This window comes from Lynx canadensis, chromosome F2 (genome assembly GCF_007474595.2).
Source record: "Lynx canadensis isolate LIC74 chromosome F2, mLynCan4.pri.v2, whole genome shotgun sequence".
In the NCBI taxonomy this organism is placed as follows: domain Eukaryota; kingdom Metazoa; phylum Chordata; class Mammalia; order Carnivora; family Felidae; genus Lynx; species Lynx canadensis.
The window spans coordinates 21,460,967-21,487,190 of NC_044320.2; the positions used below are offsets into that span (position 1 = coordinate 21,460,967).

At 39.6% G+C, this 26,224-nt stretch overlaps 1 long non-coding RNA gene across 1 annotated transcript; it reads left to right on the forward strand.

Annotated features, from left to right (window-relative positions):
• The first annotated feature begins 987 nt into the window (after nucleotides 1-987).
• Nucleotides 988-24,060, forward strand: LOC115506334. Its single transcript, XR_003966321.1, has 3 exons — nucleotides 988-1,042; nucleotides 15,291-15,294; nucleotides 24,049-24,060. It is a non-coding gene; the product is annotated as an uncharacterized LOC115506334 (long non-coding RNA).
• Nucleotides 24,061-26,224: the final 2,164 nt, after the last annotated feature.

The window sequence follows — 26,224 nt, forward strand, 5'->3', positions numbered from 1 at the left end:
GTGGCGAAGGTGAGTGTGCCTGGGGAAAATGAGTCATCTGAGTGTGGGAGCCCTGAAGGATAGGGAGACAAGGCCAGCAGAGCCTATTGTGGAGGTCTGAAACATTTGCACTTGAATTGGTAGGCAGTGGTTTTGAGGAGGAATGTTAATAGGCTTGGAGTTCAAGAAAATTAGAGCGTGGGGTGGAGAGCGACTGGAAGGGCAGTGGAAATGGCAGTCGGGAGAATTTTGTAATAGTGTAAATGAGAAATCCTGAGAACATAAGCTGAAGGAAAAGCCCAGATTTCATCAGCTGTATCTTCATGAAACTGGGGTGTCTCGTGATTGAATAAACCATAGGTCCCTTAGAAAACATAATAAAAATCTCTGGAAACCCTCCAGTAAAAATTGCATTTGCACATATTCATAAAATGTTGCTTGTAATTTCAGGGGCTTTACAGATCCCTGAGAGCCAGGCAGCATTTAGGATATTGTGGACTGCAAGTTAAGCATCTTCGAGTCTGACTGATGTGATTGGCCCTTAAACAATGAAATCAATCAGTTGTGTAACAAAAATGGTTTACCGTTTAGACATTACGTAGATCAGCATTTCCTACCTTTTTTTTTTTTTTTTTTGTAAGCTAGTATAGAGTTTGTGGTCAAACAGTTTTGGACACTGCTACATACTCTATTATCCTCTGGAAGATTAATATTACTTATATCCTTACTAAATGTTCTGCAGCCAAGAATGCTGGCTTAACTCTGTTCACTGCAGTACTTGCAACCATTGACCTAATGGCAGTCAGAGCCTGTGCCTGCCGGCTTCACCCAGGAACGGCTGCTAAATGGTTTCATGGTCGGTATTTATTTATTTATTTATATTTAAAAAATTTCTATCTTGTGACAATTTTATTGAGATAGCATTCACATCCCATACAATTTCATACACACTCATTTAGAGCGTGCAGCTCAATGGTTTTTAGTATGTTTACAGATCTGTGCAGCCATCACCACAGTCAGTTTTGGAACATTTTTGTCACCATAAAGAGAAACCCTGTACCCTGTACCCTGTAGCTGTCACTGTCCTAACCCCTCATTCTCTTCTTGCCCTAGGCAACCACTAATCTACTTGCTGCCTCTGTACCTCTGCTTATGCTGGACACGTGATATAAATGGAGTCGTGCAGTATGTAACCTTTTGCATCTGGCTTCTTTTATTTAGCATGGTGTTTTCAAGGTTTGTTCATGTTGTAGTGCATATCAGTACCTTTTAATGGCTGAGTAATATTCTGTTATATGGATACAACACATTCCATCTACCCATTCATCCAGTGATGGACATTTGGGTTATTTCTACCTTGGGGCTACTTTAAATAATGTTGCCATTAAGATTCATGTATAAGATTTTGGCTGAACACCTGTTTTAATTCTCTTATGTATGTACCTAGGAGTGGAATTGCAGGCCATGTGTTCCATATGATTTTACTCATCTGTGTAATCTTAAAAAAAAAAAGAGAGAAAACAAATGAATAAACAAACAAACTTAAAGCAGAATCAGACGTATAAATACAGAGAATAAACTGATCGTTGCCAGAGGGGAGGGGGGATAGGGGAAATGGGCAAAATGGGAACAGGGGAGGGGGAGATAGAGGTTACCAGTTATGGAACGAGTAAATCACAGGAATAAAAGGCACAGCACAGGAAATATAATCAATAATATGATAATAGTTTGGTGACAGATGGTAGCTATGCTTGTGGTGAGCACAGCATAACCTATAGACTTGTGGGATCACTATGTTGTACACCTGAATCTAATGTAACATCGCGTGTCAACACTGCTCAAATAAAAGCAAATGAACACAGTCTTTAGGTATAAATGGGGCTTAGACCGAGGGAACATAAAGTCCCTTTGTCCCTGCCATCACCTCTCCCCACCTTCCTTACTGTGAACCAGAGGATAGAAGTTCTTTACCAACTAGCGGTGTGATCTTGGAGAAACCGTGTACATGATAATTCATGTCTCTAAACTAGGATGTGTGCCGTGCAGATCTTGCTCTCGATCAGTGGTTATCAAACTTGGGCGTTCATTAGAGTCATCAGTAGGGTCGGCAAACACAGATCGTTAAGTCCCGCATCAGAGTTTCTGATTCTGAAGTCCTGGCTGGGACCTGAGAATTGGTACTACTGCAGAGTTCCCAAGGGGTGCGGAGCCTCATGGTCCGTGGGGCAAACTCTGAGAACTGCTGCTCTGGCATTTTTGTGATCCTGTCAACTCAGACTCTGTTCCCTTTAAGTCATCTCATCTTCAGAGCTGGTGACTCTGCCTGGCTGCTCTTGTTTTGCATCTGAAGCTTCATGTATTCTCAGTGCATTATTGTGTGTAATTGTTGCCATCGCTGTTTTCTGAGGAAGACTACTGCACCCAGCATAAATGCATTTTTAAAATTTGACATGTGTAGGGGCGCCTGGGTGGCGCAGTCGGTTAAGCGTCCGACTTCAGCCAGGTCACGATCTCGCGGTCCGGGAGTTCGAGCCCCGCGTCAGGCTCTGGGCTGACGGCTCGGAGCCTGGAGCCTGTTTCCGATTCTGTGTCTCCCTCTCTCTCTGCCCCTCCCCCGTTCATGCTCTGTCTCTCTCTGTCCCAAAAATAAATAAACGTTGAAAAAAAAAAATTAAAAAAAAAAAATAAAATTTGACATGTGTAGGTGGCATTAATGAATTGTGTCGCCATGCTGCTGACATGGTGTAAATACAAATTTTTTAAGATACTACACATTTGATGAACCCAGCAAACACACAGATGGATTTGGTTGTACAAAGGACCAATTTACGTGGTGTTTCTCTTAGGGGAACACTGCTCTTTTTAATGTGTGTGTTCGTGTAGGTGCTGCTCGAATGTGGAAAGGGCTCTATTCGATCTGCATGTGAACAGCTTCTATAGAACCAATGCGCCAAAATGATGACATTGATAAAATTTGACCTTGGGGTCCCTTCACTCTATGTTTAATCAGTTAATAAATACTTAACCACTGTTGACATAGGAGGCATTACACTAGATGCTTTGGGGGATATGAAGATAGATCAGATCAAATCCTTGCCCACAATGGAACTTATGACCTAGTGTAAGACATAAGGTGTACACATCCATGGACAGAGTGAATGGAGTTGCTGTATTATTGTCTGGGCTCAAATGACAGTGAATGTAATGATTAGTTGTATGACCTCAATTTATGAACCCCTTTGAGCATCAGCTTCATAGTTGTAGGTAGCTAAAGTAATAACCCCTGAGACCAACTGTGACTTCACTGTGAAAACCCATATAAAACACTTTCCACCATGCCCCCGAGTATAGTATGTGTTCAATAAGTGTGGAATTTGAGAAACTTAACAGAAGACCATGGGGGAAGGGAAGGGAAAAAAATAGTTTCAAACAGAGAGGGAGGCAAATCATAAGAGACTCTTAAATACAGAGAACAAACTGAGGGTTGATGGGGGGAGTGGCGGGGGAGAGAGGAAAATGGGTGATAGGCACTGAGGAGGGCACTTGTTGGGAGGAGCCCTGGGTGTTGTATGTCGGTGATGAATCATGGGAATCTACTTCTGAAGCCAAGAGAATGCTGTATACATACCGTATGGATGTATACAAGCTAACTTGACAATAAATTATATTTAAAAACTAAATAAATCGACATTAAAATAAATAAATTGACATTTATATTTTATATTATAAATATATTATATTTAACTTATTATATATTATATATATTATATTTATATTATATAAGTTATGTTATATATATAAATTATAAATTTATGTTATATATATAAATTATAAATTATATTATAAATATATTTAAAAACTAAATAAATCGACATTAAAAATGTTAATGTATTAAATGTATTAAATGTATTAAAAACATTAAAAAATTAAGCAGTTCTTAACACTGTCATCATGAAAGTAGAGAGTGATAAATCTGATGGATAATTTTTGAGTGCTGACTGTGTTGACTATTGAATTAAGTTTTTGATGTATTATTATTCTCCTCGGTGCTCACAACAACCCCTATGAAACTGATAGAATAATTTTCTTCCTTTTGTAGATGAGAAGCAGGGACTCAGGGACCTTAAATAATTTGCCCAAGGTAACACATCTTGTAAATGCCTTAGCTGGTATTTAAACAATGGCCTTCTGGTTCCAGGGCTTGTATCCTTAACTACTATGTATATTGCTCCTTAATACATGCTAGAAGAGAGATAACCAAGGCATTTGGAGAGGTCAGAGGTAGGAGCAAAGACTTTTCTCTAGAAGGAACTGCTAATATGATAAAGGGTTTGAGCTGGGACTCGAAGGATAGGAGGATTTTGGCTCTGTGCATTTTCATCTGCCCTTTTCCTGTTCAACATATTTATTTATTCAATGAATATTTATCCAACATTTATGTTCACAAGGCGTTGTGGTAGGTGCTGGTGAGGCACGGTGTCTCTGATTGAGTGTCCATGCTGGATAGAACTGAGGGTCCAGAGGTGGAGGTGGTGATCCTACAGGCACTTCATGAGTAATTCTGATGGAGAAATTTCAGATGCTGTTTAATTCAGGAACTACACACTAAGGGCTTTTTCTATGCCATGCTGTGCTACATTCCATGAGGGTCGCAGAAGTGAAAAAGACATGGTTTTGTTCTATTCAGTAGTTAGACCTTCCCTGGGAAGTACCTTATGCTTTTTGCTTCATGTTTCTTGCAGCTGCATATATTCCTTGCTGCAGATGAAATGTCTGTGGTCTAGGATTCAGTCATTTATGATCTCTTACTTTTTAAATAAACTAATGTGATAGGATAACATTTTAAAATTATTGACCCATTCCACCCCTCCCCCAGCATTTATCTTTTATCTCTCTCTTCTGCCCCCGCCTCCATTCATGCAGCTGAAGCCTTGTACACACATTGCCAAAAGAAATGGATATTATAAGAAACTGAGGGGAAAAGTCAGTCTTCCTGGCTGTAGTTTGTAAAAGCCTATGCCCTCAAAGGAAGGGATAGGACTCTTGGTAAAATCCACGCCAGTTACAGGCAGGAAATGCCTCTAGCAAGGTTGGGAAATGCCTGGGATTATGTTCCTATCACCTCGGTTGTAAATGAGGGATTGAAAAAAAAGTTCAGTGAAATTATAGAAAAATAGAAAAAGTTAATATTTCTTGCCTGTTTGTGTTGGTAGATGATATTGGAATCCATTGCACTGATTCATGTTAAGGCTTATGATCCTTTCCAGATAATTTTGGATGTCAACAGTGACTTGTAATACTATATTAAAATACTATATGCATAAAGTACTATATGTATATGTATGTGTGTGTGTGTGTGTGTATACAAACACAGAGCATCCACTGTGTGGATGAGTGGTAGGTAAGTGGTAGAGGCTACTATTACAATGTGGAGTAAGACTAGACACGGCTCTTGCTGAATAATTTTTACCTTCAAGGCAGAAAGTAATTAATCAAATAGTTACACAAATAGATGTGAAATTACAAATGTGGGGATTGCCACTGAGGAAGAAGATACATGGACTATATAGCAAGGGTGATCTGACCTCATCTGGGGGGATCTGAGGAGTCTCTCTGAGAAGTGACATTTGAATTGGGCCCTGAAAATGAACAGGAGCTACCTAGATAAAGAGGAGTAGAGAAAGCCAGCATTCCAGGCAGAGCGAAGCAGGATGCTAGGCCCTTCTTGTGGTGGCAAAGCCACTAGAAAAAACATCTTGGTTGCAGGGAGAGAGAGACAGACTTTTGATCAGAGAATGAGGGCAGCCACTGACATAAGGGATTTTCCCGAGTGTGAAGACATATTCTGTGTGTGGGTGCTGCTTGTGTGTGTCTCCCATTACCTTTGTGTGTGTTCCCGAGGCCCAGGGTGTTCAAGGCTAAACTGTTCATCTTTCCCTCGATCTGCTCCTACTCCTGAGCATCCCATCTTGACAAATGACAGCTCTGTCTTTGCATTTTGTGTAAGCTGCAATGCTCAACATCATCCTTTCCTCATCCTTCTTCCTCATCCCCTACGTCCAATCAATCTCCAATTTCCGTCGATACTGCCTCATTAATATCTCTCACATCTAATGCACTGCACTCCATTTCCACTGCCACTGCCTTAGCTCATGGTCAACATCTCCACCCTGGCCCTGTGCATCCCGAGCTACTTGAAGCACTTTGAAGAAGGCTGCATCTTTCTCTCTCTCTCCAGGTTTTTGTGCATGTCTTTCCCTCTGTCCAGAATTATCCTGTTCCCTCTATCCTCAACTGAAGTACTCCTCTTCATATCATGGGATGCTTCTCTTTTTAGAAACTCTCTCTGACCTCCAGCTACAACCATCATGGAGATGAGGTTGGCTTTTCCTCCTTCGTGTTCACTCTAAATATTTTGTGCTTATTCCTATCAACTAGATCTTTGCTCATCTGTCTAGGCCTGGGCTATCCAATATGGTGGCTGCTAACCACCTATAGTAGCTATCAAGCACTTGAAACGTAGCTAGGATGAATTGAGATGTGCTGTAAGCATAAAATACCATATTTCAGTGAATTAGTATGAAGAGTATGAATGACTTAATTAGTAATTTTAAAATGCTGGTTACATTTTGAAATAATATTTTGTAAATATCAAGTCAAATTAAATACATTATTAAAGTTAAGTTCACCTTCTTGCTTTTTACTTCCTAAACTGTGCCTACTAGAAAATTTAAAATTATATTCATGGCTCATTTGTGCCTCCCATCATATTCCTGTTGGATGGTACTGGTCTAGGCTGTAAACAACCAGAGCAGGGTTCAGCAAACTATGCTCAGTGGGCCAAATTTAGTCTGCTACCTGTTTGTGTAAATAAAGTTTTATTGGAACACAGCCAGGCTCATTAATTTACATGTTGTCTATGGCACTTTCCCACTATAGCAGGAAAGTTGTACAGTTATGGTGGAGACTGTGTGGCACACAAGCCTAAAATACTTGCTATCTCTCTCTTTACAAAGAGTTTGCTGGCTTACATCCTAGAAGGCTGAGATTGCATTTTATTCATCATTGTATCTCCAAATCATTGCACGATACCGGGCACACAATAAATGTTTGCTGAGTGAATAAATGTCTATCTAAGAAATGTTTGTTGAGTGAATACAAGTTTGAGAATTGTATTGCCAGGATCTTCACTGAAATTAGTTTATGACCCACAGCTGTGATGATCATATGACTGAAACTAGAAATTGAAATATAGCCTAATAAGTGGGTATGTACTTAGGTAGTAGTCATATTTGACATTTAAGATGGGAACTCTCTTTAAAAACCCAGAATACATGGTCACCACTTCTGACATCATGGAGTATTTTGATTTTGGAGTGGACAGGTATTTTAATTATGCCCCAAATGGGATGGAGTGTTGTGTGAGGAAGAGAGCTATCTCACAGGTTGAATATTTGGGTGAAGGGTTTAGGTCATAACAACTTTTGCTGTCCCATGTGACTGGTCACCCTGATAAGGGTCTGTGTCCTGTACTGGTTTGTGGAATGGAATCTGGAAACTAGGGGGTAGTAGTTATGGGGACTAAAGACCAATGAAGAAGAGGCTCCTGAGAAAGCAATATTCCTGTCCATTTGCAAGATATCCCTATCTTCCAGAAAGGATTCCTAGATGTAATTTTCCTGTACGTTCTCCCCATAGAAGCTTTCCACAGGCAATTTTTTGCCTGGAAATGTAAGCAGTGATTCACATGGAAATCTGAATCTGGTTTGTGTGCATGGGAATTAATTCTTATATCTTAAAAATGGGGCTGAGAGTGTTGGATGAGAATTAAGAATATCTTCACACTTTGATCCAAATATATGCCTGTCATTTACTCTCCGCTCACAAATCTGCAGCTGTTAGAAGACACAAAATCATTTTCTTTTGCTTTTCTCTGTCAAATTGTTGATGAAAATTATTTCACAAAATTGAAACAGCCAGAGTTACCATAGATGAGAATCAAATTTCAGGTCTTGGTTATGAACATTATCTCATCTCGTAAGAGCCAGTCATTTAAAAAAAAATCATAACATCTCTCAGTGTTGAGTTGAATCTTTTCTTTTTTAGTAATTAAAGTTGTAAAAGCAGCTCTGTATATTCATTAGAGCAGGTAGGTTCCACAGGGCTTTTCTGAAGGGAGGAAGAGAGTTTTCTTCTTTTAGAGCAGATTTGGGCAGCAAACGAGAGAAGAAAAAGAGTAATATTCATTAGTAATGTATGTGATCAATATAGAAAAGAAAATTAAATATTTGGTGATTTTTATGTTAGCTAGTTCAGAGAAATGGATGGTTATAAAGTTGATAAGATCACAGAGCTGCATCTTATACCCACTCACCCACTCATCTATCAATCTACCAGTAGTCACCTATTACATTTATTAAGTTACATGTATTAAATTACTGTTTGTCCAGCTCTGTAGTAGATGTTATGGGGGATACCAGGGAAACAAAAGACAGTTCTGTGACTCTAAAAAGAATCTTCTAAGTGTGAAGATATTTTAAAGACGATGTTATTGTAATTCAACACTCTTTTTTAGAGAGAAAGAAAAAAAAAACAGTTGTTAGGTGATTTGTGTAATGTAATACTCAAAGAATTTTATGGTAGACCACAGGATCCCTAATTCCTATTCTAATAATTTTTCTACTGATACCAGTTTGGTTAGTCAGACATATATCTACCACCTAAAATGTGAGAGAATAAATAATTCCAAGTCATCATGTAAGCAAGTGTAGGATCATCAGGCACGCCTGATTTGGGGGACTTTGAAGAATATTCAACATTGAGTATAAAAGGAAGATGGAAGGGTAGAAGTGAGTGTGGAGCTGGATTTAAAGGAAATACAGAAGTTGGGATGTACACAGTAGAGAGAAGATACTCTAGGTGTGACCAACCAAGGAAAAAGGCAAGGGAAGGGGAACCGAGCAGATGAGAAGGGAAAGAGAGACAGTTGGCTTAGACAAGTATTAACAGAAATGGTAGAGATGACCTCTAGTGGAGCAGAGGGCCTCTGTGGAGAAGCAGGTGGGGTGAGATTGGGTCAGTGAGGTGAGTGCTATTGATGTAAGAAGGCTTAATGCCTCCTGGAGAAATTTTCATCTATTAGCAAGAGACTAAAGTGTAAGCCAGGTTTTTGGAAGATTTATACAATGCATTCCCAGTCTAGAGAAAGACAAAGTATTCTTCAAGGACCCAGCAAGGAACCCAAAAGGAAAGAAAATCATTCTGGCAAATTAAATAAGTATGGCAGTAAGTGTATCATGTTTCCTTTTTCATATCTTTATATTGCACACCACTTCCTGATGTCTGATCAAAATTTACTAGTTTGGTGGAAAATCTAAATGAGAATATTTGAAAAAAAAACCCAAAACTAATAATATTAAGGATATGCATGCACTTATTTTCAGAAATAGTCCATTTCTACTCTACTGGGGTTTGGTTTTTTTTTTAAGGTTTTTGATATACTGCTCAAATTATTGCTTATGTAGGATGAAATGCAGCCTTAAACACTATGCTGTCACAGTAATACCTACAAATCACTCAGAATGCCATCACTGGCATATAGTAAATATTTTATATCTTATTGAAAAATAATATTTTCCTTATAAAGTATTAGAATCATATTCCTTTTATGCTCTCCCCCAAAGTCTCCCTTGAGAGGCTTAAAAAATAATCTGACTAAAGCTTCATCATACAAATTTGCCAGTGAATTTTCAGGGCAGGACTTTTTGGTTTGGGTTTTCACTTCCATGGATTCGGTGTACCAGATTCTGTTCTGTAACATCACTGTGTATGGCCATTGTGTATGCCTGTAGAATTGGTATGGAAGAAGAATCTATAGCTTTCTACTTTTTAAAATTTTTGGTTTCTTACAATGTAAGTAGAAAGTTTATATCCACATAAATAATGCCAGCCTACAGCTATTTCTCCTATTCCAATTTTATGAGTCTGCAAAAGATGTCCAGTAATCGTGACCAGTTTCTTTCAATAGCACAAGTTTCCTCCTTTATTTGCATAATTAACTTGCCTTTCAGGGAACTGGGATGGTATGAACAGAGGGAAAACATGGACATTCAATGTTTGTTGTGACTGAGAAAGTGGAGCTGGAGAGTATAGGCAGGGAAGTGATTTACCCTTATCTGAAGATGTGGCTTGGGTGATTGGCTACCTAACACTTCCTTAAACATTCCTTCTTCCTTATTCTTTTTCAAGGATGTGATAATCTAGTGAGGGAAACAGACATAAACAAATAACTTGTGGAGTGAGAGAAGTGTTATAAAGTGGACTAAACAAAGCGCCATGAACATGTGCTTTTGTCCCTTTTCCCAAGTTGATGAAAAAAATGTTGACTGCTCATTTTAGTTTTTGAGGCACACTCTTCTGAAAATAGACAAGTGTATTTTGCTTATTATCATCATCTTCAAATCTGGGCAGGACATTCTGAATAGGTGGTTTTATGATTGTAAGAAGTTATTTTTGTAGCTAAGGCTGTGGGAAAGTGGGCACTCATACTTTGGTGGTAGTAGGGTACATCAGAGCACATCAGTGGATTCTCTCTAGAAACATTTTAGTAACCTGCTCTGTGAAGTCTTTTTGCATCTTGATTACTATGCAATCTTTAATGCCTAAAAATCAACTTGAATAAATAAATCAATAAATGCCAAAATGTTTACAATTTTGCATATAAAATGTTGCACAAATTTCACTTATAAGAATTAGAAATTATATGAGCCTACTGTTAACATTTAGCTGTAAGAGAGAAAGACAGAAATCATATGTTTTCACTCATATGTGGATCTTGAGAAACTTAACAGAAGACCATGAGGGAAGGGAAGGGAAAAAGAAAAGTTACAGAGAGGAAGGGAGGCAAACCATAAGAGACTCTTAACTACAGAGAACAATCTGAGGGTTGATGAGGGGGTGGGGAGGGGGAATCGGTGATGGGCATTGAGGAGGGCACTTGTTGGGATGAGCACTGGGTGTTGCATGAATCACGGGATAAACCGCAGGAAACTATCCCAAAAACCAAGAGCATACTTTACACACTGTATGTTAGCCAGTTTGACAATAAAGTATATTAAAAAAAAGATTTAGCTGTAAGAATATACATTATATTGTTACTTATAATACTAAAAGCTCAGAACAGCTCATTTAGGTTTACCGATATTGGATAGAGTAAAAATTACATAACATCCCTACTATGGACTATTAAGCAGCCATAAATGATAATGTTGCAGAAAAATATATAAATGGTACAAAAAGATGCATGAGACTGTTTTGTAAGTAGGTCATGAAACAGTGCATAGAGTCAAAATTCATTTTTATAAAAGGAATGAAATGTTCTGACCTGGAAGTAAAAGATGACATTTCTTCTTATAACTCATTGGCCAGATCTAGTCACATGTCCCACCCACCCAAAAGGGAACAAGGAAGTGTAATTCTCTCATGTAATTGGGAATGAGAGAATTAGAAATACTCAGTAAGCAGCGCTAAAGATACCACTCATGGTCACCAATATTCAGCGCACTCAGTCTGAGTGAGGGAGACAACTCAAAAGTCCTGTTCAGTTAGGGGCACCTGTGTGGCTCAGTCAGTTAAGCATCCGACTTGTGTCATAATCTCAGGGTTTGGCTCAGGTCATGATATCAGGGTTCTTGAGTTCAAGCCCTGTATGGGGCTCTGCACTGGCGATTTGGAGCCTGCTTGAGATTCTCTCTCTCTCCCCCTCTTTCTCTGTCCTTCCCCTGGTTGCTCTCTCTCTCTTTTTCTCTCAAAATGAATAAATAAATAAACTTTAAAGAAAAGTTAAAAAAAAAAAGTCCTATTCCATCAGAGCATCAAAAACTCCCAAGTCCATGATTTCTGGGTAATGCCTGATGGTCTGGATGTGGTTCTTTTTTTTTTTTTAATTAAAAAAAATTTTTTTATTTTGATAGAGAGAGAGAGAGAGAGAGAGAGAGTGCATATGCATGCTCGCACAAGCAGGAGAGGATCAGAGAGAGAGAAAGGGAGAGAGAGAATCCCAAGTAGACTTCACTCTCAGTGCAGAGCCTGATGTGGGGCTTGATCCTGTGACCCTGAGTCAGCTGCTTAACTGACTGAGCCACCCAGGTGCCCCTGGACGTGGTTCTTTTTGATCCTCAAGCCAACTGGAAAAAAATAGATTCTCTCTTTCCCCCATATCTAGTACACAATAATAGAACAGGGGCCGGGTGTCTACAACATTCCTGTTTGGAAAGGGGAAGTCGCTGCTTCACGTCAATTCTGAAATCTAACTGCAAGTCCCAGCCCCCTGGCGGTGAGAAAGCTTCTTGATTAGTTTCTGACCGGGCCCCAGGGTAGGGGTTTTCTGAGTCCATTGTTCTCCAGGGCCCCTGACTCTGTACTTTAGGGGCCTTTCCTTTTCTATTATTTGGCTTGGCTACTTCTAGAAAGTGCATTGTGGAATGTGCCCTCCTTCAAGGTTTAGAAGCTTTCTTAGCCTCCAGCTTGCTCATAGAAGCTCACAAGCCCAACTGTTGTTAAAGTTTCTGTCTTTAGACTACGCAAAACTGTCACAAACATTTTTAGAAGGCTCATAGTTTCTTTGGCTGTACAAGTTTCTCAAGAATTTAATCAGCTTCTTTTTATACTTGATTTTGGTCAGCTCCTTGTGCCAATAGCCACATACACCGTTCTTTATTGAGACATCCTTCTCTCTGTTTCATCTTAACTGCAGGTGTATTAAGCCCATCAGCCTTCATTGGAAAGAGCCACAACTTCAGTCTTTTTTATTTGGATGATTTTGTCCAAGTGTAAGTCTAACTAAGTGCCATCTTAACTCATTCAGAAGTTTAACACTGGGTGTGAAAACCATACCCTTGATGTATCCCTTGACACAAGGCTATGTTCTAATCTTTCAGTTTTTCACCAATCAATGATAAGAAATAATGGTCTGTTCCAATCCTGCAAATCTCCTATTTTCTGGACCATCTCTGTTACTTTCCATGCTTACTTACAAATCAGTTAGTTCTGTTCTTAGCTCATCGTTTTTATTATAGTATCTTGTCACATTCAGTCAACAGCAGTCAACAACCTGCTAGAAAAGTTCTCTTTCCAAATTACTTCCTGTAAAGCTATAAGTTCAAAAAGTATATTATCTTTTAAGTTATCACAGGTGACAGTTTTACAAAATAGATAATCTATTTTGCAGCTGTAACCAAAGATTCCTTGCTGCCTACCAGCTGAGCACTGAGCTAATGCCACACACTTTAGGTTTTTGATATGTTATTACTGCACTTCTAGGCACTTATTTTTGTATTGACCAGGATGGGAGAGCTCTGTAGTGCTTAGGTTTGTAGGTTCCTTAAATATGATTGTCATCAAATGATTTTGTCCCAGGCAACTGGAATATACATTCAAACTCATAAGAAGTTATGGATAAAAATGCTGATTTGTTAATTAAAATTGAAAGTCTACTTAAGTGTTCTCTAACCAGAACATGTTATTCTCTGAGTCAAGAGATTCCAGAAACTAGTATTGCTCAATCACGAGTGGGTATCATTGTGGGATATTTCATCCAATCTCTGTGGAGCTTGACCTCTGTTATGTCACCATGGGGCTCAGCTATTCTTTGACCAGGACTCTTGGACTGGACTCTCTCCTTGTAGATTACGTTCTAAGGGGCAGAGACAGACAACAAATACTGAACACAAAATGTCACTTACCACATAATGTAAGTCTTTTTTTAAGTTTTTTAATGTTTGTTTATTTTTGAGAGAGAGAGAGAGAGAGAGAGAGCGTGAGTGGGGGAGGGTCAGAGAGAGAGGGAGACAGAATCCTAAGCAGGCTCCAGGCTCTGAGCTGTCAGCACAGAGCCTGATGCGGGGCTTGAACTCACAGGCCATGAGATCATGACCTGAGTCGAATTCAGCTGCCTTAACCGACTGACCACCCAGGCACCCCTAGTCTTTTTAAACTAATAAAATTAGGTGATGGGATGTAATGGAACTTGGAGGAAGGAATGGAGGAAGACAGTTTAGCTGGAATGGCCAATGAAAGTCATTCTAAGGAGGGAACATCAGAGCTGAGACTCAAATGAGGAGAAAGAGGTAATCATAGAAGATCTGAGGAAAGAAAGTCTATGCAGAGGAATACCAGGTTCAAAGGCCAGTGACATGAAGGAGCTCAGTGTGCTAGAAGGCTAGGAATAAGGCCAGAGAAGCTGGAGAATGGTGAGGAGAGACGTATGTGGTCATGTTTGAGAGACTGGCAAGAAATGTATCATGGATAGCTTTGTTGGTGATGTGGAGGAGTTTTTTACTCTAAGTCCAATGGAACTGTTGGAAGCTTTTAAGCCCTAATCAATTTGACCTGTATTATGCTTTAAAAGGTCATTCTGGCTGGCTGCTGTGTGGAGAATGAACTCTGCAGAGGAAGAAGTAGAAATAGCCCATTGAAGTCCAGGTGTGACATATTGGTTGCTGGGATTAGGGCCAGAGCAATGGAGATGGTGGTAAGTGGCGGGCTCTTGAAAGTATTTTGGAGATAAGAATTGGCAAGATTTGCTGATAGATTGTTTGGGAGGAGTGAGAAAAGGTATTTTGGCCCAAGAAGCTTGGTGGTGATGATACCATCAACTGTGATAAGGAAGACAGCTGGGGGTAAATCAAGACTTTTATTTTGGACATAACTAAATTTGAGATGTCTATTAGACAGCTAAGAGGCGATGTCAAGTAGGCAGTTGGATGTATAAATCTAGAGCCCAGGGGAGTGTTAAGAGCTAGAGATAGAGATTTATGAGTCATCAGTACGAAAGTGTTATTTTAAGCCATGGAAGAGGATGAGATCACCTAGAGAAGGAATTTGGAGAGAAAAGAGGGTGGACAACAGAGTTAAGGGTTAGCAGAGGAGGAGGAACCAGAAATGGAAATTAAGAAGGAGCAAGGTTGGGGTTGGAGGAAAATCAAGAGTGATAAAGATATTTCTGCAAGAAGAAAGTCAAATGCTGAAATTTGATTAATGCCCTAATTCTGTTTCCTGCTTTGTATTTCTCCTGAACATCCACAATACCATGCCCTTCTCCCTAGCATTTGATCCTACTGGAAAGGAGGTTATTTACAGAATAGTCATTGTTTGTATTATTTTATAATTTCTAAAAGTTTGTTTATTTAGAGGAGAGGGGAACATAGAGAGAGGGAGAGAGAGAATCCTCAGCAGGCTCCATGCTGTGCGTAGCCCGATTCAGGGCTCAAACTCATGAACTGTGACATCATGACTTGAGCTGAAATCAAGAGTTGGGTGCTTAACCAACTGAGCCACCCAGGTGCCCCCATTGTTTGTATTATTATTATTCCCTTCTGGTGAATTATAATAAGAGGTGGATGAAGTGGCATCTTGATGGATCAGGAAGGTCATGGGTCTACATTGACATGACTGATGATAAGAACTCACTTGCTATGAGAATGTAGGAAGGTTTCTTAATCTCCCAGAACTTTAGTTTCCTCGTGTGTTACCTGGGGATAAGAATACCCAGAGTTTTGTTATGGAGGTTGTTAATGTAATATATACAAAGCACTAAGCTCAGTGCTGGGACGAAAGTAAGTAGATCACAAACGGTAGTTTTTATTACTTTTCCCCTGATGCTAATTGGCTAACTATGGAAATGGATCACTATCAAGTAATCCTGGGAAGATGAATTGGTTAATTGTTCAGAACTATGTTGGAGAGGTGAGTCTACCTACTATTGCTATAGGATAGAAGCCAAACACTCCACCAATAAATAAATGCCCCCTGCAACCTTAGTCCTCACTGCCCAAACTGATGATCCTTTTCAGAGTCACTATATGTAAAATTCAGTTAAGTGATGTTTTAAGAGTTGGAGAATCAGTGATAGAAACATACCTCTGCTTCTCTGTGGAGAATTATCCAGGCCCAGCCATGAGACTGGCAAATCAGGCTGCAAGTGAACAGATAGGGTAGGGACAGGGGCCTCCGTAGAACTAAGAGAGGGTCGTGAACTCTGTTAAAATAAGCAGGCATTTCCCCACCTTTGGGCAGCTCACAAGCCTACCTTATCCTCTGAAGCACAAGAGAATGGGTCAGGGATATAATTGAGCAAGTGTCTCGGATTCATTTTCCCGCAAATGAGGCTGTTAGCCCTAGCCGCTCTCTGAGAGGTTTTTGTTAAACATAACAATTCCTCTGCAAATGTTACAGTTCCCCTTATAGTCCCTCTGCGCCAACCACTTTCATCTGTGGGCGCAGTTGGGTGGCAGTGGCTGCCCGGGAGTAGGGCAGGGAGTCTGTGCTGATGGAGATATGGCAGCCCCTTCCTCCAGACTGACACCCCCCAGCCCCTCCTTGAGGTCATCTCATCTTGAGTTTGGAAAGAATGCTCCACACCCACCATTCAACTCATGTGTCTAGTTTTCAGTTCAACTTAACCTGTTAAATTAATTTTCCCTTGAGGAGAGTTACCACCTTGGCCTAATTATCAGAAAGGTAGAACACCTTCTGTGGAGTGGGATTCACTCAGTTTGAATCTTGAGTCCAGCATTTAAGATCTCTGTGATCTTGATGCAGTTGGTAAATCTCCCTAATCCTGTTTCCTCATCTGTAAAACGGGACTAACTATTGCATAGCATATCATGGAGATTAATCAATTAACCCACACAGAAGATTTCTTTAGCATTATTAATTTATACCCTTGAACAATGCCGGGGGTTAGGGGTGACACCCAGCCTGCTCAGTCAAAAATCTGCATATAACTTTTGACTCCCCAGAACTTAACTACTGATTGCCTACTGTTGACTGGAAGCCTTACCCATAATTGACTGGAAGTCAATTAACACATATTTTGTATGTTATATATATTATATACTGTCTTCTTACAATGAAGTCAGCTAAATCAAATGTTAGTAAGACAATCATAAGGAAGATAAAATATATTTATAGTACTGTATTTATTGAAAAAAATCCACATGTAAGTGAACCTGCATAGTTCAAATCCATGTTGTGCGAGTGTTAACTGTACCATTAAGTCTATAATAAATGTTGACAGGATATTTAATCCATATTATGCAAAAAACACTGAGAAACTCATTTTAAGAGGCTTCTTTATGCTGTTATTTTCACTAGTGGTATTTTACATGTCATTGTTGGTTTACACATTTTATTCTATCCTCTATGATGCTTATGAAAAAAGAAATACCATGTTAGGAGGATCTAGGAAACTAGCTTTATGATACAGTAGAGAATAATGGCACCTCCTCCAGTTTTATATTTATGAGAATGTCTAACCCGTCAAACAAAATGTCAACATGGAATCGGAGTCATTTGGCGAGTATGTTTATCTTTAGGGTGTTTTCAGCTGCATGTAATGGAAAACCTTGACAGAAACTGGCTTAAATAATGGGTAAAAAATGTATCTCACAAAGCTAAAAGTCCAGAGATGGGATAGCTCAGCCATATCCTGAGGGATCCATTGTTTCCACATTGATGCCGTGCTGTCTTCCAAGGGTTGTCCTTGCCTTCAGACTTGTCCCTCTCTGGTCACAAAAGGGCTGTTGGAGTCGTAGGCATCACCTCCAGGTATGGCTTTGTTTAGAGAAAGAAGGGCCATTGTTCCTCATGTCTCTTTCTTATGATGCCACTGATGACCCTAAGAAATTGCTGGCATTGGCAGCCTTCCTTAGGCATGTAGATGGTCTCAAGAGTTCAGCAAAAAATAGTTCAACAACTTGCCAGTGCAGCACACCAGCGTCCTCTCTTCCTTCTGTCCCTACCTTTTTCCACACCGGTAGTTGCACATTTTAAAGTCTATCGCTTGCAGAATCTCATTCCCAGTTCCAATTGTTTTTATCAGTTTGGGTTATCTGCCACAAGCAACAGAAAACAACTCTGGCTGCTTGAGGCAGGACATAAATTTATTTAAAATGTACTAAATAGTTCCAGAATGATCTTAAATTTTCTTTTGCTATAAAGGACATCATTGGGACACTTGGCAAATTCCGAATAAAGTCTGCAGATTAGATAATAGCAGTTTATCCATACTGATATGACAAAAATTGTGCTGTATGTAAGATAATTTTTTTAAGTAAATACCAAGTGACATTTTAAGGAAAAGATATCATGTCTATAATTTACTATTAAGCAGTTTAGAAGAATTCTAGAGAGAAACAGAAGAAAGCAATGCAGAATAATAATATTGGGGAAACTGGCTGAAGGGTGTCCAGAAAGTCTTTGAACTGCTCTTGCAACTTTTGTGGAAGTTTGAAATTATATCTAGTAAAAAAAAATTTAATGATGCAAGCTATACAAAGTTAAGGTTGCAGTGCTTTATTAGTTACAAGAGCTTGCTTTAGTAATTCTCTAAAGACAATGAGGAAGATACTTAGTGAATAGCCCAAGAACAGCCTAGATTGCAAGAAATTCGGGCCAAAAGGCTTCAGAACTGGAAACAGTGCTTCACATAACATCAAGGAGCTTGACCTTTGCCACAGAGCAGCCACTTCCATGATGCGCTAGATACTGCCCTTTGCATTGCTGCGGTGGCTGGTACCCGACGCTATACCACTGTCAGCACAGTTGCTACTGCTGTTCCCACCACCACCACTGCCAGGGACTGTCTTTAGGACCTTTCCTTTTTAGCTCTGCTACGTGACCGTCAAAGTCCATGCTGCAAGAATCAGACTGATAGAGCTCACGTTGTGGGCTTGTACCTAGAAGCAAGTCAGACTTGTAACAGGAGTATGGAGACTTTGCAATCTCCAGAGGTGAAACACAAGTTCTGCTTTGCCACAAAGAGAGGAATTCCCCGAGGAGGAATGAGTTTCAGATACAGCACAACCCACAAGGATAGAGGTCTGTTGCAAGATGGCTTTTGATGGATGTCAAAATACACTCCTGCTATTGTCTTGTTGAAGGTAGGAGCAAGGGAAAGTGTATTTCTCTCAACTTGAAGGGAGTAAAGTATTCACAGATGTTAGGTCCAAACTCACATATACTCACACACACTGAGGGTTGATATGGAAGAAATTAGCCTTGATGAGATTTAACCACTTTCTGACGTTGCACGGAAAAGTTGAGCCCTTTGTTTTCAGCGGGATTGATTTTATTCTGAGTATGCTTTATTCTGGATGTTGATATATTTTTCTTCATTCTCTTTCATACACATTTTGAAGTTTCCTCCTTTTCTATTTCTTGTTGTAAAAAATGACTAGGTTATTTCACATGACTCTTCTGTTTCAGAAAATATTCAGTTCATGTCTCTCAAGAAAGCCCAGCCCTCTGCTCTGGCCTAATATCTACTGTCTGAGACTCAACATACTTTTGTTTCTCACTCAAACTTTGTTTTATTGTGTAACGTAAATATAGTTATGTAATATATAATATTGGAGGCTTTTTCTGGCCTAGTAGCATGTTAAGTGCTATTTGTGCATTAAGCATTAAAATAATTTTTTGCTCTTTTGCTCTTATTGGAAAAGAAAGGTTCACGCTTCAGTTAAGGAAAAAACAATAGTGTCATATAATTCTTCAGAGCATAATATTTTTATAAATGTTCCCCACAGAAAATCATTAGAGGGAAGTAGAAATGTAAGAGAAATGGTACTCTAAAAGTATTTGACATCTGGTTGGAATTATGTTATTTGATTATTGAAAGCTTCTTCGGGGGGGTTGAGGGAATTTTAACATTTCATTTGGCAGTCAGGTAAGAGACGAATTTAACTGGCCTTCAGTACTGCTGGCCCATTCCTGAGAGCTAGCTGCTGAGAATAAGGAGGTGGGGAGGAGGAAGAAGCCTTTACTTACACTCCATGAGGGATGATTCAGGTAGACAGCCTGAATTATGTGACTTATTGGCAGCAAGTTAAGTATTGCCTGAGTGGATTACTGCAAAATGCTTTAGCTGGGGACGGCTTTGAAAACCACTCATCAATTACAGATGGTACCTGGTATAGTAGCATGAGTACCCTTGAGTGCTTTTGTCCAGGAAATTTGAAGGAACCTGTTATCTCTGACCTCCTCTAACCACCTCTTCCTTCACAGGTGACCTTTCTTACCTAAAGACCTCAAATGTTTATCACGAACCTGCACTCCACACTGGATATCAATGATTAAACAATGCCCACTGCAGGACTGTGACTTTAAATTGTCTCAGAAATTACAAAGACCAACATTTGTTTTTGTTAACCCACTGGGTGATTCTTTGTCTCCAGTGGTAAGTGAAAGGATCAAATTAGGGATTTCTAGAGTACCAGAATCCCATTAGGGTTAAGCAAAACTCCAGATTTTCCCAGAGTAACTTTGGCTATAGATGTTCCTTATTTGAGACAGGAAGTAAGATGAAATGTTCTAACATGGCTAAACGTGATAGGCAAGTGAATTCATCTAGGGACAGTAGGTTCTAACTGTCCCTACTTGGATCCATGTAGTTACCCAGGGTGACTTGGGTCCATGGATACCTGAGAGGTCCATGGAAACGGTTCAGGGCATTTGTGAGTCTATTCAAAATGTAAGCAAAATTTTGTGTGTATTTTCTTGTGTGCATTTATTTTTCTGAGGAATATCCATACTTTCCATTGGATTCTCAAAGGGATACAGGTCCTAGAAAACATTGGAAATATCCCTCCATAGCAAATAGCCACAAATCTGTCTAAATCCAGGATGTCTTCAGCCTTAAGCAGAACCAGGTTAAAGGAAAGAAGAGAGTTAGCTTCCTGGAGTGCCCTCTGTAAGGAATGCTAAATCATTGCTGGAATAAATTGAAAAAGAAATGCAAATTCATCTCACTCCTGGACATTGCCCTTGAGTGAAATTAAAAACGGAGACTTTTTTGACTTTTGAGCATTTTTGTAAAGCACCCTTGTAGTCATAGCCAAAATTCTGGAATTAAATGATGAATATAATTTTAAGTATCCTGGAAACATAAGTGGCTATTTTTTCAAGGGGAACTGCAGTTGAGTAACCACAAATAATAGTAACAAAAATTTGTATTTACTCCCGTCTCTCATAGAAAGCATATCCATGCCATACCATATTTCTCATCATTTCCACTGCAAATGTACAAATCCTCATTCCCTTTACTAGGTACCCCTCCATAGCCTTTTTTTTTTTTGATGTTTATTTATTTATTTTGAAAGAGAGGGAGTATGAGTGAAGGAGGGGCAGAGAGAGAGGAAGAGAGAGAATCCCAAGCAGGCTCCACGCTGATAGTGCAGAACCCAACTCAGGGCTTGATCTCATGAACTGTGAGACCATGATCTAAGCCAAAATCAAGAGCTGGATGCTTACCCCACTTAACCAGCTGAACCACCCAGGCACTCCACCCCTCCATATCCTCTATCCCAGTCCATGCTTCTTATGCTACTGATTTTTCTCTCTGGTCCTCTCCCCATGGCCTTGCTCTGTATTACGTAGATCAATATGGTGACTTTGGCTTAGTCATTTCTCCTATCCATAGGAGATATTCCTATATGCCTGTCCCTTCCTGGGCCTGCCCCTTCCACCCATATTTTGTATTTGGCATCACAAGTATTCTAGTACCTGATTTGGGAAAGACTCAGATTAAAAACAGGATAGATGGAAAACCGAGAAACACCCACTTCTTTTATTGATTTATTTATTTAATTTATTTTTTAAAAAATTTACATCCAAGTTAGTTAGCAGATAGTGCAACAATGATTTCAAGAGTAGATTCCTTAATGCCCCTTACCCACTTAGCCCATCTCCCCTCCCACAATCCCTCCAGTAACCCTCTGTTTGTTCTCCATATTTAAGGGTCTCTTATGTTTTGTCCCTCTCCCTATTATTATTTTTGCTTCCTTTCCCTTATGTTCATCTGTTTTGTATCTTAAGGTTGTCATATGAGTGAAGTCATATGATATTTATCTTTCTTTGACTGACTAATTTCACTTAGCATAATACCATCTAGTTCCATCCATGTAGTTGCAAATGGCGAGATTTCATTCTTTTTGATTGCCAAGTAATACTCCATTGTATATATATACCACATCTTCTTGATCCATTCATCCATCAGTAGACATTGGGCTCTTTCCATACTTTGGCTATTGCTGATAGTGCTGCTATAACCATTGGGGTGCACGTGTCCCTTTGAAACAGCATACCTGTATCCCTTGGATAAATATCTAGTAGTGCAATTGCTAGGTCATAGGATAGTTCTATTTTTAATTTTTGAGGAACCTCCATACTGTTTTCCAGAGTGGCTGCACCAGCTTGCATTCCCACCAACAATGCAAAAGAGATCCTCTTTCTCCACATCCTCGCCAACATCTGTTGTTGCCTGAGTTGTTAATGTTAGCCATTCTGACAGGTGTGAGGTGGTATCTCATTATGGTTTTGATTTGTATTTCCCTGATGATGAGTGATGTTGAGCATTTTTTCATGTGTCGGTTGGCCATCTGGATGTCTTCTTTGGAGAAGTGTCTATTCGTGTCATTTGCCCATTTCTTCACCGGATTATTTGTTTTTTGGGGTGTTGAGTTTGATAAGTTCTTTATATATTTTGGATACTAACCCTTTATCTGATATGTCGTTTGCAAATATCTTCTCCCATTCCATTGATTTTCCTTTTAGTTTTGCTGATTGAAGAAACACCCACTTCTAAATCTTGTTCTGGCTGCACATGGCAGAGTGCTGATTACAAGAAATGAGCGATTTCTTTCATTACTTGATTTTTGAAGCCATTTAATATGCCTCCCAGGTAGTTTTCTGATTTGGAAAACCATAAGAGAAAATAGAAATGTTTAATGCTTTCCAGAATTCTTGTTTTAGAATTCTCCTTCAAATTGTGGAGATGAATTTGTACGTGAATCTGATTCTGGATGTAGTTTTCATTAATTTAAAATCTGTTTCCTGCTATCCCCACTCAGAGTTGATGGGCTTGTACAGATCTTTCTACCTGAGCCAGATGTCATGCAAGATCCTGGTGAAATGGAGATGAAAAGACCCATACCAGCTTTCAAGGAGTGGCTGTCAGATAAGTGGGCGATTGCAGTATGTGAAGGTAAATGCACCCAAAGGTGGGGGGGGAGGGGGAATATGTACTGGGCAATGGGAACTGGTTGTGGGAAGCATCTACATTTGTCTACAGGAGGGGAGCCTTAAGCTAACTCCTAGAAAATGAATAAGCATTAAGCTAACGTGAGAGGCACATAGTACACAACAAATGAAGGCACGAGACGGCATAAGAAGGCATGTAAAGTGGGGTACTTGGTGGCTCAGTCAGTTGAGCATCTGACTCTTGGTTTCAGCTTAGGTCATGATCTCACGGTTTGTTGGTTCAAGCCCCACATTGGGCTCCATGCTGAAAGTGTGGAGTCAGCTTGGGATTCTGTCTCTCTCTTGCGTGCACGCGCACTCTCACTCTCTCTTTCTTTCTTTCCCCCTCCCCTATTCATGCTTTCTCTCTCTCAAAAATAAATAAATAAATTAAAAAAAAAAAAGAAAGGAAACCAGAGGTGGCTAGTCAGATACCTTTAGTCTTCACAGGAAGGGACCTTTGTTTTCTTCCTGGGGGATTCTGAAACTTGGAGCCACTCATCTGTAGCCAGCACTGTGGGGGTTCTCAATGTGGCATGGTGGCTAACGGGGTGGGTTCAGAGATCAGCCTGCCAGGGTTCTCTTGTTCGTGCTAGTGTAGTGACATTGGACAGTTTTCCTGGCTTCTCTGTGTATCACTTTTCTCATCTGTAAAATGGGGATGTGATATTGTCTCCTTCACAGGGGTGCAGTGAAGATATAATGAATCTATGTATGACATTTAGAATTATACCTGGCATAGGCAGTAGAGTACAAAAAATGTTAACTGGTATGTGCATTCCCTTTCAAACATCAATAAATGGAATGTTCTGCAACATTCCAAAGTTTGATCTTCTATCAGGGTTGGCCCTGGGAGTAGATAGGTGGATCAGACACCTCTTTAAACAGTTTTTTGTTGTTTTTTCAAAGTTTTATTTATTTATTTTGAGAGAGACAGAGAGAGCATGAGCAGGAGGCAGCACAGAGAGAGGGAGAGACAGAGAGAATCCCAAGCAGGCTCCTCTCTGCCAGCACAGAGCCCGGCATGGGGCTCAATCCCACGAAACCGTGAGATCATGACCTGAGCTGAAATCAAGAGTGGAACACTTAACCTACTGAGCCACCCAGGTGCCCCGATTGGATACCTCTTTATATGTTGCAAGAAGAGTAGTGAAAACTCTTCTCTATTCTACCATATTTCCCCTACTTGGAATGGGGATACCCACTTATTAAACCTTACTGGTCAGTGAAGATAGTTGATAGTTAAACCATTATTAGGCACTAACATCTGCTTATCTGATATGTTACCTGATCTGCTTATCTTATATGTTATTTAGTAAGTTATCAGATCTGGGAACATAGCCTAGAGGGAATGGGTCACAAATCTGGTAAGTCAAAAGCATAAATGAAAAGTGAAGGAATACAAATTAAATTTTGTCTGTGGCATACTATATAATTTAAAGTTTGTTCACAACATAGATTTATAGCTATTGTTTATAAAACACTTTAACATTTTATCTCATGGGATAGTTAAAACTATCCCAAGAGGTGTAGGTAGAGCATTTTTTGTTATTTTTTTAACGTTAATTTATTTTTGAGAGAGAGAAAGAATGTGAGTGGGGGAGGAGCAGAGAGAGGGGACAGAGGATCCAAAGTTTGATGTGGGGCTCGAACCCATGAGATCACTACCTGAGTTGAAGTTGGACGCTCAACCGACTGAGCCACACAGGTGCCCCAAGCATCTTTCACTACTGAGAATACATTCAAAATAAGGAAACCAAGGCACAGATGAAGACAAATGTGGCAACTTTTGTTCAAATGCCTCTTCCCACCTCATGCTTCCTATCTAGTTCTGCAGTGTTTTTATTGAGAAGGAGAAAAATGTCTAAAATCCACTTTGGGGAGTTGTATGACTTCTAGTGGAGCACTTGCTATATTTATCAAAAAGTTATAGCCCCTGGTAGTATCCTTCACTGAGTATCTGCTGCCTGGGGCAGGGAACTTGCTTGGGAATATATGTATTATTCATATTTACAGGCTTGCCTGTTATAACAAGACTTTAGAGTTGCTACCTCATGTTTACAGACACATAGCAACAACAAGAGACAAAGACATGGGTTTGGAATTTATCCCATGGATATTTTTATAACCTATGCTGTGAGTAGAGTCACCATGGAGTGACTCAAGAAGCATATAGACGAGTTGGGGAAGGTGTGAACTGCAGCTATAAAAGGTTAAATAAAAATAAAATGAAGTTAGGAAATGAATAAATGAAAATATCTTTAGGTACTATGATTCTGTAGGTACTATTGAATAAGTGGAAATAAGCATCTGCTAATGTCTCATAATCTCAATTTCCACTTAAAAATGTGCACCCTCAGTTCATGACCCTACCAGTCTCTCATGTTTCAGAAAAATCCTTATAGAATAAGCATGTGGACAGAAAAGAAATTAAAGAGAAACCCAGATGGAGACAGCGGAGCCTCAGCTCCATGAGATCAGGGACCAAGCCTGAATTATTTGTTAAATCCTCAGGGCTTAGTATACTACTTTAGTAGATGCTTGATAAATATTTGCCTGGTTAAGGAATGAGTGGGTGCATGGGGAAATGCCAGAGACTATCATAGGATTGGAAAAGCATACTGAATGTGTAGCAAGGTGGGTGCAGTGTATTTTCATCTTTAAGCTTGGCAGGTAACACGTAATAGGTGTTCTAGAAATGTGGAAGGAAGGCAGGAAGGAAATGAGAGAGGGAGTTAATACCATAGGATCATAGGACTGGAATGAAATTTGCAAGGGCATTCGTCCTTCCCATAAGCTTCAAGGAAAAGTCTGAGTATAGAGGATAACAAAACAACCAGACCAACCAACAACCAACCAAATAAAAAGCCTCAAATTAGTGACATTTAACATTGTTAACCAGACTGATACAAAGACACAAAAGGTTTGGAGTTGGAGAAAGATTTTGAATTCAAGTCCATTTGAATCCTGGTTTTGCCTTTTTTCCTTCTGTGATCTTGTACAAGTTGCTGTTCTAGTTGGGCCTCAGTTTTCTCATCTCTTCAAGGGGAATGAATTACTATGCTAGAATTTTTATAAAGGTTAATAAGATAGCGTATTAAAATGTGTTCAATAGTTCAATAAAAGTTTGTAAAAGAAATTCCTCAAATAGATTGATGCTGAGGAAAGA